Raw genomic sequence first — 7171 nt, forward strand, 5'->3', positions numbered from 1 at the left:
ATGAAAATTTCATTTGCTTAAGTGTACTATATGGGGCAATATAATCATTTTGGGATGGTGCCATTCGACCTAACTATCCAGACGGCGATAATTTATTATTTCAATAAGATAACATTTGTTTCTCTAGTAAGGTGACGTTAACGATCGTTTTATTATAATGTGGTATTAAAGCCTATGTTAAGTATTTGAGTTTAACGTTCAGTATCGCCGTTAAGCATTGCATCAGACAGATGCTTCGCCTGTCATCAACGCGAAACGAACGATGTATCTGTCTACGCCTGGCTTCGAACCCAAATCATAACGTTTCTCTCCCTAGGACTAGCACGCGTATACTTCAACAACTAGCCTACCTACACTACACCTATCAGAACTGAAGGTGAAATATGTAATTTTTAATAATATCGTTGAACTTCAGTCACAAACAGGAACTGCATCTCTAGTGGTCATTACTTTGGCTATATATGTCAGCCTTACGGACAAGACGCATCGCGTTATAATGGCGGCAGCGGCCATAAGCGAGTAACGATCGTACGTTCAACTGTAACTTTCATCAGATTGATCCAGTGTTTCGGCTGATGATTTTACAAAATGTGTCGAACGTTTTTTCGAATATAGGAAAACAGCAACAAACTTTCGACTTATAGGATTCTAAATTGTCGGTACGCAATTCTTTGGTCAGAAACCGTATGTCGCTTACTTTTCTTTTAAAAAATAAGTCGTAGGAAAGTACGAGTGCTCGTTCTCGCAATATCCACTGAATGGATCATCAATAATTCGGGGCACTTGCAGCGTTTTTCGGATGTACAGCTGTCACAACCCTGGCAGAGTTAACAATACGTACGCGCAGGCAGGCAGGCAGGCAGGCAGGCAGGCAGGCAGGCATACGCCTGGCATTTAGTCCTATCCAAAGTTTATACGAGCAGAGAAAATGAAACATCCTAGAATGCATTCGAATTTCGTCATCTGGCATCGGAAAAAGGAAAGCCTCGTCTTTTCCTCTTTTGGCTGTACCATCTTTTTAGCAGGACGGTAACTGAAAGCGCAGCTTCTTCTGGGTTGGCCAAAAGAACTGGGGGCCGATCAGCGTTTGTTTGATTTATTTCCAATCGGAACTCGTGAACAAAAATAGGAGAATACAGCAAAAGCAGCAGTAGAAGTGGCGGCAATAATTTGGACGTCGGTCGTCGTCTTGTTCGGACAAAGGAAAAAACGAACGAGCGAATGAAGAGCGTTCGTCGTCATGTTGTTGTTGCCTGGCGTCGTCGTTTTGACTGGCGTTCCCGTTACTAGTGTTGCTTTGTTGCTCGACAAACGTCGACATATCGGACGCCAATGGTGACTGACTGGATGGAGGTGTAGGTTTCAACCGCCTAAGCCTGTGCATTATTGTGTTGTTTCAGCTTTGTTTTTCTGTGAGTGAAATGTCGATTCGTAGGGGAAAAGTTAAAGCAAGCACTTGTAACGTCGCGGCCTTATTCGACGACTATGGGTAATAGCAGCACAGAGCTTTTTCAGGAGAGCACCAGGCTGGAAAGGACGTAAGAACCCGCTGGAGAAGCTGACGAGGCAGAAGAGAATATCGATGAGAGTAACTTCGACTTGACCTCGACAACTGCAGCAGCATCAGCGGCAGCAAAAAAGGTATCGTATCACTTGTACTTTCCATCCTCAACCATAGATCCACCAACTTGTTCAGTCATCCTTCGTATGTGCACTCATTCATTTCAAGTCGATTTTTATCGCTTTAGTGTGGTTATGTGTTTATCAGTACACAACTGGATCCCGAATACAGATATCTTGAAGGGTTATCGCACAACACGACGGATGAGCAAAAACAGGACAATGATATCGTAGAAATCAGAAGCTGAAGATGATACTGGTTCGCCACCTACCGTTCGCCAGACAAGCACGCATGCAAACGCCTTATAGCATTGTCCTGGCGTCTTAACACCCATTGAGCGGTCCTGATATGTAATAAACTCTATCAACTAGCTTTTCATATAGCATTGCTATCATGCTTGTTTTAGATTATTTGTATTCGTAAATTAGAATATTGACGGTTCTTGCGACTTTGTGGATAAGCTGTTTCGACTATAACTTATCCGCATACGTCTATCGGTTATCACACTAATCTTAGGCGACAAAGCTAAATACCAGGTTGGACACACAACATTTTCAACTTATTTTTCCTCTTCCCTTGTTAAAGTTCCTCTCTACCTCATCACTGTTTGTTAACTTCTATGTACAATACTACTCTTAAGTGCCGTCTGTGAATAGGCCCGCCATTGTTTATTTGTACAGTGGACGAAATTTTATACGGAGTCTTCTGCCTTCAAAGATGGAGGTCTCAGGTAAAATACGCACTTTTGACACCTATCTTATTTTGACGCAGTTAAAAGTTGCCAAAGCAGTCTAGGATACCGTAACCGTATACACCTTGAATTGTGCGACTCAGAAAATCGTTCAAAGGACTTCGTTAAGGTCAAAAATTAAATCTTATTTGATTTGGAGGGAATACCATATCCCGGCTGGAAAACAGCCCGTTACTCTGCCTAGACGATGAGCTGTGGATACCAGAATAAATTTCGTTTATTAAAAACCTTATTAAACATTACTAATTTGCGAAGCTCACGCACTGGACGAAGCCCACAAGGAAATACGGCTTCTCACCTATCCTCAGCGTTTAGTCTGATGCAGAGCACAATGACAGCTTTTAACACAGAATTGCTATAGGTGGACGAGAAGTCATGTTTTTACGTCAACATAAAGAAGAGAACAGGGTAGGCAGCTTTGGGAAAAATTACTTAGGTTCCTAGCTAATAATTTAAACGAAAGGTGAAAGTAAGGACAATATCAACTCCTACTCATCGAAACGCTACATCTGCAACACCCAGATACTACGAATAGCATTACAGGCCGATGAGAATTTTCATAGCTGGAGGACAGTCAAATGACAGCAGGAAAGAAGTTTCTTCGACCTATTTAAACTACAACAAAAGTGCAGCGGTTTTCAATTCAGGAAGAGTAGACGTCAAGATTTGCATTCAACCCGTCCTTCACCTCTGAGCCCGCCAAAAATCAAATGATTCCATGATGCAATGTGCGGTGATTTTTTTGAAGCGCTCTTACAATACATACGAAGCACTACGTTTACCTTTTGAGGAGCCGAGTCGAAAGCAAGAAGATTTTACTACTAAAAAGGAAAAAAAACCTATCTCATATGTAACTCTGATCCACGGTGTATATTCGAATCAATGGTACATTGTATCTCAATGCTTACTACGCAGTCTCATTGCCTATTACTCTAAGTAAGTTTATTAACTGTAATATTTTACGACCGATGGCCTCGGTCGCAAAACACTTGGACGTTAGGGGTTCTTTTTATATGCTAGGACGACGTGTTTAGACAGGCATAGTTGCAAGTGGCGATTGTATAAATATTTCAGTTAAATTATATGTTAAGTTATTGTTAAATTGTTGTTTTACTATTGATAAATATGTAAACATTGTGTAACACGTCGACCGGATAGTCATGGTTCATCCATTCAACTTCTACAAAAGTGAAACCATATAGATGTTTCCATCGAGTTAATTAATTATAAATATCATATATTCGAAATGTAGTTAGATAAAAAATACTGCAATCCCTTAAACGTATTTATGTTCCTGCCTACTTTCATTTTCAAGGTAATTAGAATTTCGTTGGATAATAATCAGCTCTATAGTATTCCACGCAAGGTATTAATTTCAGCGTGAAATAGACTCATGCGCCCGAGCTTGTTTGATTGTTTGTGTTATCTTAGAAACGCTTACCTTAAAGCTCGTATCTGAACTGCAAATCCACAAGTGGAAAACTTTTAAGCCACAAAGTGCACAAAAGTTGATATAAGTTAAGCCCCGCTATGGGAACTGAAGTGGAGGTTTCATAGAAAGAAGGTAAACCAGACCACTGGCTAGGTTCGAATAAGAAGGATGAAAGGAAAGGATTTTGTCGACGATATAATACATGCAGGTATGAATACACACACATATAGTCACACTACGAATGCCTTTATGTTGGCCTGTGCGGCCGATCCTTCATTTCCCAGGCAACCGAGCCTATTCCAACAAGGCGATATCCGCTAGATCGGACGAAGCAAAGATTGATGCGCCGATTTAGCGCTTTCGCAGAATTCAATTCTGTCATTATAATGTTGCTATATGTATTGCACCGTGCCCATCTGGGAATAAGAGAAACTGCGTCCGTTGAGGAAGAGTTTGAGGTAGAGCGAAGCGTCGGTGCGTGCAGATCTGATACTTGTACATTTGCGTGTGTATTCTACCTAACAGGCGTATGCTCCTACGAGTAAATTGTACATACATACAGTCATAGTATATAATTTAGATAAAATCCTTTCCGGAAAAGTTTCGGCTTCTACGGATGCCGATCTGCAATATCAATGTGGGCTGAATCTATCGCCAGGACAACGAGCACCGTGAGAAACGGTGTTTAGATCGACAAATTATTTGATACTATTATATATTGCACACCACAGCCATCAATAACTGTTATGTAAATATTAGATAGAAAAATATTTCTTATTATTCGTATTTCTTCCTGATGTGATTTGTTGAAAATTCGAAAAATTGGGCCAAAATTGTAGAGGAAACACAGTTAGTAATGTAGTTTTCCTTAATTTGATCATATAATCGACCACTTTCAGGTAAAGTCAGTGGTCGTGTCGCTTTGCGTTGGCCATTTCAAGTCATTTTAAAGGGCAAAAAGGAACATATAATCTGTATACATATTTGTTTTGCTGTATAGAACACAATATGTCAGTTATGCTCCGGTGGTCCCCTGGATTATGACGAGCGAATAGGTGATAACTAGTCCGATAATTGCAGTGAATGATCGCAGATCTACGAGAAAGAGTCCACAACCGGAACATTTTAGGTCGAGCTCTGGATTTAGACCACGCTCGAACTGTGCAACCTTGTAGGCAAGAACCACAGAATGGTAGTAAAACGTTATTGATTTTCGTGTTCTGCATTAATAGTGATGGGTCTGTAACAGCGGTTGTCGTATAAATGCCATTTCGTTCATGCCCACTTTTTATTAACTGGGCGCTAGATAACTAAACTAGTGATTACGGCCCTACATGGGCGGTACTATCATTCCAAAGAATGTCGTTGCCTTATCTATTTACTAATGAGTCTTCAAGACGGCAACCTACAGCGCCGTCACATTTCAACGAGACTACATATCCTATACGTATTTGCATAGACGGATCGGATCTGTCATGACAGATATAGCCACTTTGATCTAATAGGACATATAGTGCACGTTATTAGAGAGAGAAACTCTTTGTTAAAAAATCAATCGCCTACTCAAGCTTATGTAGAATAGTAATAAAGTATCTGAGAGTGGGTTACCTGACTTAAAAACGTGTTGGGCGCTCTATCCATATGGGCTTCCAATAACGTCCTTTGCAACTTTTTGATCTACAATCGAGTCGAGGTATATTAATTAATAAAGGACCCAATTGAAGAGAATCAAACGCAAAACTGAATGGATTGTATCAGCGTGGCCGTTATAAATACAGGCAGCTACAGCACTGCCTTCGGCCTTGATAAAATTTAATCACAGTTATATCGCCATAGATATGAATCATGTAAAAATGTGGCTGGCAGACGACAACTTACCGCTGGCTCAACGTCGGACGCGATATACATCGGGACGAGAATCTTGAACAGGATTATGACACCCTGACAGATGAAATATGCCTAAAAATGCAATAATTAGCGGCATACTATACTACATTATGTTATATGTAATTTCGAGCTTTATCAAAGGCGGGCTTGCTTTAGAAGTTTTAGATAAGCGGATACGATACATGTGTCCAAATGTACGTTAAGCTCTTATTCCATCTCCTATAGTTAGTTCTCGCTATACAAACTCATAGGTAGGCTCGTATGAACAACTGATGGTATCGTGCGAAAAGTCCAGTTATCCAGGTATCGTTACAACTACAGGGCTTTTTAATCATTTACTGCTTATTTAGATACGTCTTGCTCTGTGTAAGGTATAAAGCCATGTTGTAAATGGCTTGGATATCCGCAAACAGAACCTCATTCGAAAAGTAAAAATAAATACTAAAAATCATTGCTCAAAATCGATATGATCGCTCTAAGATCTGTATTTCTATCATATATGTGCCACTTTCGGATAGAGATAACTATCCATAGTTGAGTCCATGAGAATTTTTTTTGATGACGTGGTTTGCAAAAAAAAAAATCGCCAAAATTACTTTTAAGGCACGGTGCTGACAACGACGTTATGTAGTATAGCAAATGCAGAAATACGATTATGTATATATGTGTAGTCCTAAGTATTCTTGTCATGACCGCTATATCAGGACGAAGTGTCGCCTGAATAAATCCATTTGTGCCAGTGTTAGTGGATCGTCAGTACAATTGGTAGCACCGAAAGGAAAACGAATCGTCACAGCTGAATTGCTAGGGGACTAGTCGATTCATAGAAGCATGAAGTGGCCTGCCAGGCCGCGATGCAAAGGCCAATGGTGGAACATTTGAGCGAAGTGTGGAGAAAGTCGCGTTGCTGTAGAATCTGCTATTTCTTAGCTATTAGATGGTTAAGCAATAGATTAGGACATTGAGGACAGCAGGGGATGTCTTATCGTATGAGGGCCTGTCTTACTTATGGACACTGATTCGAATCGGCTGCGGACAACACGGGAACACAAGCTGAGTTTAAGGCCCGTTCATTCAAGTCGTTTTACTAGAAGTAGCACCATACGATGCACGCGTCGGGCTGCCTTTTAAATTCGACACGTTCTTAAAGGCTTGCAAAGTCGTCGCGCTGGCAAGACTTCTTACCGTCAACTTTGTCAATCATCTTACTGCAAACCCAGTCTGGAGCGTGCCGAGTGGGTCAGAAAGATGTGCTGTGGCGCGCAAGGTCGTTTGGGAGTGTAAGCCTCCGAAGCAACCAGATGTCAGATTCAATGCGTTGCCGTGGCACGTAAAGAAATCCGTAGCAACTGCGAAGCGTTCGGTAATGCCCACCATAAAGATGGCATATCTAAAAAGCAGCAAATATCAGAAAAACGCCGAAAGACCCACGTCATATCAGAGACCACGTCACAAACATAAGAACAGATGCTTTTGGGTG

At 40.9% G+C, this 7171-nt stretch overlaps 1 long non-coding RNA gene across 1 annotated transcript; it reads right to left on the minus strand.

The window, feature by feature from the left end:
- Positions 1 to 3250: 3250 nt before the first annotated feature.
- Positions 3251 to 5749, minus strand: LOC147753889 (uncharacterized). Its single transcript, XR_015313966.1, has 3 exons — positions 5683 to 5749; positions 5413 to 5481; positions 3251 to 4972 (listed from the first exon to the last, which is right to left on the minus strand). It is a non-coding gene; the product is annotated as an uncharacterized LOC147753889 (long non-coding RNA).
- Positions 5750 to 7171: the final 1422 nt, after the last annotated feature.

The sequence above is a fragment of the Varroa jacobsoni genome, unplaced genomic scaffold (assembly GCF_002532875.2).
Source record: "Varroa jacobsoni isolate VJ856 unplaced genomic scaffold, vjacob_1.0 scaffold_127, whole genome shotgun sequence".
NCBI lineage: Eukaryota > Metazoa > Arthropoda > Arachnida > Mesostigmata > Varroidae > Varroa > Varroa jacobsoni.